Source organism: Nomascus leucogenys, chromosome 5 (genome assembly GCF_006542625.1).
Source record: "Nomascus leucogenys isolate Asia chromosome 5, Asia_NLE_v1, whole genome shotgun sequence".
NCBI classification, from domain to species: Eukaryota; Metazoa; Chordata; class Mammalia; order Primates; family Hylobatidae; genus Nomascus; species Nomascus leucogenys.
The window spans coordinates 579,687-587,947 of NC_044385.1; positions in this window are offsets into that span (position 1 = coordinate 579,687).

Genomic DNA, 8,261 nt, shown 5'->3' on the forward strand with positions numbered 1-8,261 from the left:
TCGTGACCTTAGGTGATCTGCCCGCCTCGGCCTCCCAGAGTGCTGAGATTACAGACGTGAGCCACCGCGCCCGGCCTCCATCATTATTATATAGATTTTGTGCAGATTTCTGGGGTACCAGTGCAGTTTTGTTACATGGATACACTGCATAAAGTCTAGGCTTAGCGCAGACGTCGCTGTAATCGTGTAAATTGTTCCCATTAGGTGATCTCTCATCCCTCACCCGCCTTCCACCCTCTGAGCCCCTTCCATTGTTTACTGAGCTACTCCATGGTCCTCTCATGCTGTCATCGTTTCTTAAAAGCCTTTCCCCCTTTATATGGCATGATCACTTTTTAAATGTTTTTTTCCAAACTTCATTTTTTTTCTCTTGCACTAGTTACCTCTTGATAAAGAAATGAGACACCGCCTGACAAGGGAAGATGCCTGCATAGGTGTGTATAACTATAGGTTTACAGCCCAGCCAAAAATAATTCTAAATATTTAAATAAATATCTGGCCTAGTTCAGTGAGGGTCCTATAAGGAATACACACGTGTTGTAGGATTGTTGCAAAGCCAATCTTGGAGATGACAAAGCTATAGAGATGCTCATCAGAAGGAATAATTCAAGCTTAGCCTCTCAGTGCTGTACCTGTCAGATGGGGGAGGCTGAAACAGGAACAAAATGATTTGACAGAGTATGTTACTTCATCCAATGGGAAGCTGAATCAGGATAAAGTACATTAAAGTCTCTAATGTCGTCCAGAAAGTCGACAAGTCTGGGGCAGTGTCTGCATCTGTGCAAAATAACTTTAGTACGGTCGAATTTGAAGTGATGGTGGGGTGTGCCTCTGGCAAATCAATGCATCCCTGAGCACACATTGTGTCTGTTTGTAGCCAGGAGTCTCAGACATTGCACCAGGTACTGAAAACACACATGTTAAGGAAAAGAGGTAGGACCCCATTTCTCAAGGAGCCTTAAGATCAACTAGAAGAGGTGGATATGAAATCATGCAAACATATAATTACAAACCAATAACTGCAAGGAAGGTTGCTCACCAGTCCTGCAGGAATAAAACAGAGGACTCTGTACGAGGCTGCAGGGTCGGGGGCAGACACCTGAGGTCTCTGAGCTAACCTCTGATAGGTGAACACAAGCTGGCCAGCAGGAAGGGGGGTTCCGCAAGGCTGTGCCCCCAGAAGCCATGAAGGGTACAAGGTAAACTTCAGCAGGTGGGAGCAAGACATACCCAGATGACACTGAGAAGCCAGGCAGGCTGGCAAGCTGGGCCAGAATATGGTGGCAGCAGATAAGGCTGCAGCAAGAGGCGGGGTCAGATGACTCAGGTCCTTGGGGATCCTGTGGGGTTTGTGGGTCTTTATTACAAGGACAAACTCTTGGGCTGGATCTCTGGTGACAGCCAGAGCAAAGGATTTTGAGGCCTTCTGCCTAAAGGTTAAGTGCATAATAAAAGCGAATAGGTTCTTGGAGAACACACATGGATCTGTATTAGCAAAACATTAAAGATGTGACATTAGAGAAAAAAGCTAAAGAGCAGAAGGCTTAGGAAAGAACAACAGACTCTGGCTCCAAATTAAGGGCTGTGGCACTTGCTAAGAAGCTTGAGGCAAGCTGTGCCGCGTTTCTGCCCTGCATTTCTTCTGACGTGCAGTGAAGAGGTGTCAGTGTGACTCACGTAAGGCCTTTCAGAGTATTAAATGAGCTAATAGATAGTAGATGCTTCACATAGGTCCTGGCATGTTGGAAATACACACACACACACCACACACACACACACACACACCACACACACACATATTGAGATGGGGTCTTGCTCTGCTGCCCAGGCTATAGTGTAGTGTCACAACCTGACTCACTGCAGCCTCTACCTTTCAGGCTCAAGTGATCCTTTCACCTCAGCCTCCCAAGTACCTGGGACTGCAGGTGCCTGCCACCACACCTAGCTAATTTTTGTATTTTTTTTTTTTTTTTTTTTTGAGACGGAGTCTTGCTCTGTCGCCCAGGCTGGAGTGCAGTGGCGCGATCTCGGCTCACTGCAAGCTCCGCCTCCCGGGTTCACGCCATTCTCCTGCCTCAGCCTCCCGAGTAGCTGGGACTACAGGCGCCCGCCACCACGCCCGGCTAATTTTTTGTATTTTTTGTAGAGAGAGGGTTTTGCCATGTTGCCCAGACTGGTCTCAAACTCCTGGGTTCAAACAGTCTCCCCACCTTGGCCTCCCAAAGTGCTGGGATTACAAGTATGAGCCACCTCACCCAGCCATGTAGCAAATATATTTAATTGAAGAAAAGGAAATGAAATAGTAAAGTGAATGGAAGGATGGTGAGTCAAAAGGTAAGCTACATTAGGAAGAGAGATTTTTTTCTGTTTTGTTCACTGCTCTATCTATCCCCTGGACCTTGAAAAGTAACTGGCACAAATGGACACTCCACAAATACTAATTGAATAAACAAGTTAATAAGTGAATGAACAGAATTAGCACAGTTTATCATAGGAGCTAATGAAAGAGGGAAGTTCAAAGATGATTATATTATGTCAAATGTCAAAGCCATGTTTTTCTGCATTTTAGATATATAATCTTGCTCTGGCTCTCCATAACTCTGGCAGATGCTGGAACATTTTTCTATTTTGCAGGCATAACGAGACACAGTAAAACAATACATTTACTCAAATGGATGGGCCAGTTGATAACTAGGCTCACTTAAATTCAGATTTCCTAGTGCCTATGATCCTAAGGAAAGACCCCTGGCCTCTGATGTTGGGAGTCCTGTGGTTTTCAGGAGGGTGTGACGGAGTGGGTGAGCTCACGTCTTCCCCTGCTGGTTCTAGAGTTTCTGAGCCCAAACTGTTTTGTCTCTGACACTGGTTGACTAGGAATGACATTGGTACCATTGTTCTTAGAAACACACATTTCCCTTATAGCACATCCATGCAGGTAAGTCGTGGACTGGATTATATAGATGTCATTGTATTTACAAATGTGGACTGCCTCACCAGGCAGTTTCTGGTTTAATGGGAATAATCTAACTTAAATTTGAATTTTCTTGAGCTTTCTTTTGGGGTAGATAAAGCACCTCTTTGTTTATGTCAATATGACCAAATTCTGACGCACCCCACTCCTTAATTTATAGGCTAACTCCACCTTCTGACTCATTTACAGGTTGCAGAGTTGCAAATCTTTTAGCTAATACCACCCACAACCATCGTCCTTCTCTAATATTCCTCTTCAGTTGTGTCCTGCCTTCTGTGACGTCATTAAAATATGGGGTCTGCCGTCATCTGACTGTTATTCCTCCCTGCTCTTTTTTGTAATTTCTTTGGCATCATGGCTTTGGGCTCCTGAAACCATTTCTTCAGGACAGCAATATTTTCTTCCCTACTTTGAACCCTTTTCACAGAGTTTCTCAGCTCTCCATGGCCAAACCCTTTGCCTCAGCTTTGGGGATTCACAATCTCCTAGCTCCATAGCCCCCATATCAGCCCAATTTGTTACCAAAAACCAGGAATTCGGTCTAGGTCCTGCTGCTCTCCACACAGAAAGCCAATCACTGAGACAACGATTATTGCCAAAGAAGAAGCTTTTAATCAGGTGCTGCAACAGAGGAGTCAGGAGCTGTTTCAAATCCATCTTCCTGACTGACTAAAATTAGAGGCTTATATAGCAGCAGGGAAGAAATATAACACTGTGTGGAAAAAGAGGAACTAGGGAGGGGTAAGGAAGCAATCATGTTGAATAAGCGGACTGGACTGGCATCTCATTATCTGGTTGAGATGACCTGGGGCGATCTGATAAGTTTCAGTTCTTTGTTACTTTACTTCTCCAGAGGGCTGGTGGTCCTTTCCTGAGGAAGGAACTCAGATAAAACAAAAGTAAGTTTCAAGCTCTAAGACCAGAAGGGTCAAATTCTCTCTCTCTCTCTCTCTCTCTCTGTGTGTGTGTGTGTGTGTGTGTGTGTGTGTGTGTGTGTGTGTATGTGTGTGTATACATATATATATATATATATATATATATATATATGACTATTGGGTTGGCAAATTCACAATGCCAAAAATAAAAGCACAGCCCTCAAGACTAGCAGCCGCTGACTCAGCATTAACTCCCTGCTTCTGGCTTTAAAAGGACCTCATTCACGCAACTGAACCCTGCATTTTTTTCTCTTCTTCTTTTTTTTTTTTTTTTTGAGACAGAGTCTAGCTCTGTCACCCAGGCTGGAGTGCAATGGTACGACCTCAGCTCACTGCAACCTCTGCCTCCCGGGTTCAAGCGATTCTCCTGCCTCAGCCACCTGAGTAGCTGGGATTGCAGGCACCTGCCGTCACGCCTGGCTGATTTTGTATTTTTAGTATGGCGGGATGTGGCTCCCACTCAGGTGGCAATGCAGGGAAAGAGATAATGGCTAATTCTGTATGCTATGCGAAACAGTTTAGTTTTTATTGGTAGGCAATGGATATCAATGACACTCACAATTATCACCACTGGATGTGATATATAGACCTTACTTTTCTCCTTCCCGGTGGTTGCCAGCATTGACATCCTGTGGATTACTGTGAATTAGAGGCTTTGTCTGTCCGAACAACACTCTAGGGTGGCTGGGGTGGCTGGAATGGGACAGCAAAGTTGTGGGTTTTCTGATAGCCTTTGGAGGCAGCCCAGATCCAACTGTATTTGCATAGATCGCATTGTTCCAGCTGATAAATGCACAAACACCCATAGTAGACCTCTCTAGTCACTTCTCCAAGGAAAGCCCACAAAAGCTCTCCAATGAGTTTGAAGTGATCCCTCAACACCCCCTTTCTATCTCTATTCTGTGTAAAATGAGGAAGAGAAAGGCACTGAGGCATTTTTCCAGATATATAGACTTCCGCAATGAATCTGCAATGAATGGCCTAATATGGATCCAGTGTTTCATACTGTGTTAAATCCGTTGTGTAAATCCTATTGTGTGAATCAGTTTGATACAAAAAATATGTATTGGCTCTTAATACTTATATGACATGCGCTAAGAATGTCTGTGAATTCAAGAATCTTCCACAAACACCCTCCATAGCACAAGAAGACAAAATGCATGAGTTATAAAAGAGTATTTTCTCCTGCTTTATATAAGATTTAAAGAAAGATAAGAAGCATATATATTTGATTAATTGATGGCAGGGTAGGAAGAAAAGCAAGAACAAATTTGATGATATTTGAAGGGAAGTGGTTCCCAATAGCGGAAACAGCAAGAGGCGAAGCCCTCCAAATAAATAAAGTTATAAATGTTAACCTCAATTTTGAAAGAAATGAGCACATTTTTCAAAGTATATAAGTAAAGAAGGTAATATGATCCAAGTCAGGTCTTTGAAAAGTAAATTTTTAAAAATTATTTTTAAAAATAAAATTTGTCTGAAAAGCAGATCTTCCTAGATGAATATGTTGATAAGAAGTACCAATCCAACTGGCTATATCTCCAACACTCTCCCAGGGCCCTTGCGTAACGGCTTTCCTTATCAACTCCCTCTCGCTCTGACCTTGTCTACCACTCGGCAGTAGAAGTTCCCTTCAATTTGTGTATCAGGTCTCTCCCTCATTTGTCCCTCTTACTAGCTCCTGAGTTACTTAGCAGAACCAGAAACGTTGCATCATTCCCATAACTAATATTTACACGTTTCCTTAGATGCCCTTCGAACTAGATTCCACTAATACAATCCCTGCAATTTCCATAACTGTTTTGAAAGCAGTGCATTAAACTGAAATTCAGACAATGAAGCTGAAACAGACCTGCCTTCAAACAATAGTGCTCTAATGCACCCTTCCTCTGACCCTGGTGTGTTATGTAAGTCTCTCTGCCTATGCCTTCTGCGACGAAAAGGGTCTTTTTATAAGGCTTATATAGAGCATTACACATGGAGTGTCTGGAATCTAATACACACTCAACAAATGCTCATCCAAACCCTTGGCTCCCCAATCAATTAATCCACATGGAAGAAAGAAAAGCAAATGCAAATCTTTGGGGACATCTTTTTTGTTTAATTGTCTGCAGGGCTAATTGTTCTGAAGTTTCCTTATTTCTGTTGTGTGTTTTACCTGGAGATATACGGAAGTGAGGACTTTCTCCTCAATTAGGTGCCAGGAGGTTTGTGAAGATAACAACAAATTATCTGAGAACTTTAAGATGTGGCTGACTGAGAAGGAATAATTGTTGATTTCTAGATTGGTTATTTACCTTCTGTGGCTGGTTGTTTCAATTAAATCACCAGTTTTATTCAATTATTTGATTCCAAAGAGTTGTTCTAAATTAAAAACAACTATCTTGCCCAAGATTGTCCTTGGACATTGAAGGCCTAACACCTTCTGTTTATGGTTGTGTACGTGGCTGATGTTCCAGGTACCCTTTGCCGGGTGCTCTCTTGAGTGTAAGCCTTGATGGTTTTGCAGGCCTGAGCACCCTTTTATCTCCATTTTCTCAGCTGTTGCTGATGAGTACAGAAGTTTTGTTATTTGGCTCACGCCTGTAATCTCAGCACTTTGGGAGGCCGATGCGGGCGGATCACGAGGTCAGGAGTTTGAGACCAGCCTGGCCAACATAGTGAAACCCCATCTCTAATAAAAATACAAAAATAAACCGAGCATTATGGCGGGCACCTGTAATACCAGCTACTCGGGAGGCTGAGGCAGGAGAATTGCCTGAACCCGGGAGGCGGAGGTTGCAGTGAGCCGAGATTGCGCCACCACACTCCAGCCTGGGCAACAGAGTGAGACTCCGTCTCAAAAAAAAAAGAAAGTGGATACATAATCTTTGCTGGCTAGGTCATGCCTGTCTCTGCAAACATGCAGGTATTACAAGATCTAGATTTGTGATAAGATATGAAAAGACCACCCCAAACAATGGACTGGTATACAATCCATAAAGGGTGCTTTATTCATTTTTTTCCTTTAATTTAACAGGAGGAGAAAAGAGCTATGGTAGGAATTAACTGTAAAAGTAGCTGCAAAATAGCCAAGATTCAGGCTACATAAAATTTGCTGCAAAGGAAGCCAAGATACAGGCTGTATAAGTAGTAACCCAGTTGTTCTACCCCATATGTGGGACACAAAGAGTTTGGAAGGCAAGACATTAGGTACCTAACTCTGAAAGACAGTTCTATGACTATATAAAAAGATGTATTTTTTTCTGCACTGTCTTTCCTCCTCCAAATTTTCTAAAAACTATACATATGAATCATATTATCTTGAAAAATGCCTATTGGTTAAATCAAACATCAATAAATCATAAATCCCGTCAGCCTACCCCATCGGACTATAACATGGTGTGATTCACTGTTGTATCGTAATGCCTGAATGAACTGCAGGCACATAGTAGGTATTTGTTGAATAAATGAATCATAAATAACCAGACAAAATATGCAATTTTTTTGTTTTTTTACATTTATTTATTCAATGCTTTAATATTTTCTCTTAGACTAAAATATATAAATTTAACTAGAAATATTAATAAATTTGCTCTTCTTAATTAGACTTCTATACACTGGCTAACGCAGTGAAACCCTATCTCTACTAAAAATACAAAAAAATTAACCAGGTGTGGTGGCGGGCGCCTGTAGTCCCAGCTACTCGGGAGGCTGAGGCAGGAGAATGGCGTGAACCCGGGAGGCGGAGCTTGCAGTGAGCCGAGATCACGCCACTGCACTCCGGCCTGGGTGAAAGAGCAAGACTCCGTCTCAAAAAAAAAAAAAATCCTGCTATATTAGGAATGGGTTGAAAATCTTTTCTTTTTTAGGCCAGGAATGGTGGCTCATGCCTGTAATCCCAGCACTTTGAAAGGCCAAGGCGGGAGAATCACAAGGTCAGGAGTTTGAGACCAGCCTGGCTAATATGGAGAAACCCCGTCTCTACTGAAAATACAAAAAAATTAGCTGGGCATGGTGGCGCATGCCTGTAATCCCAGCTACTCAGGAGGCTGGGGTGGGAGAATTGCTTGAACCCGGGAGGCAGAGGTTGCAGTGAGCTGAGATCCTGCCACTGTACTACAGCCTGGGCGACAGAGCAAGACTTCATCTCAAAAAAAAAAAAAGAAAAAAAAATATTTTCTTTTTTAACTTCTAAAACTCAAGCCTAATAGCCTCTCAGACTAATTTATATATTGCATTTTCTTTGTTAAATTGACAGATTTAAACTTAGAATGAGCTTTGCTACAGATTGCTTTAATTAAATGAATTAATTAATTTGCAGTCATAATTTTTTCCATTTAGCCACGTCTGTAATTAAGGTATGAAGAGGAAAT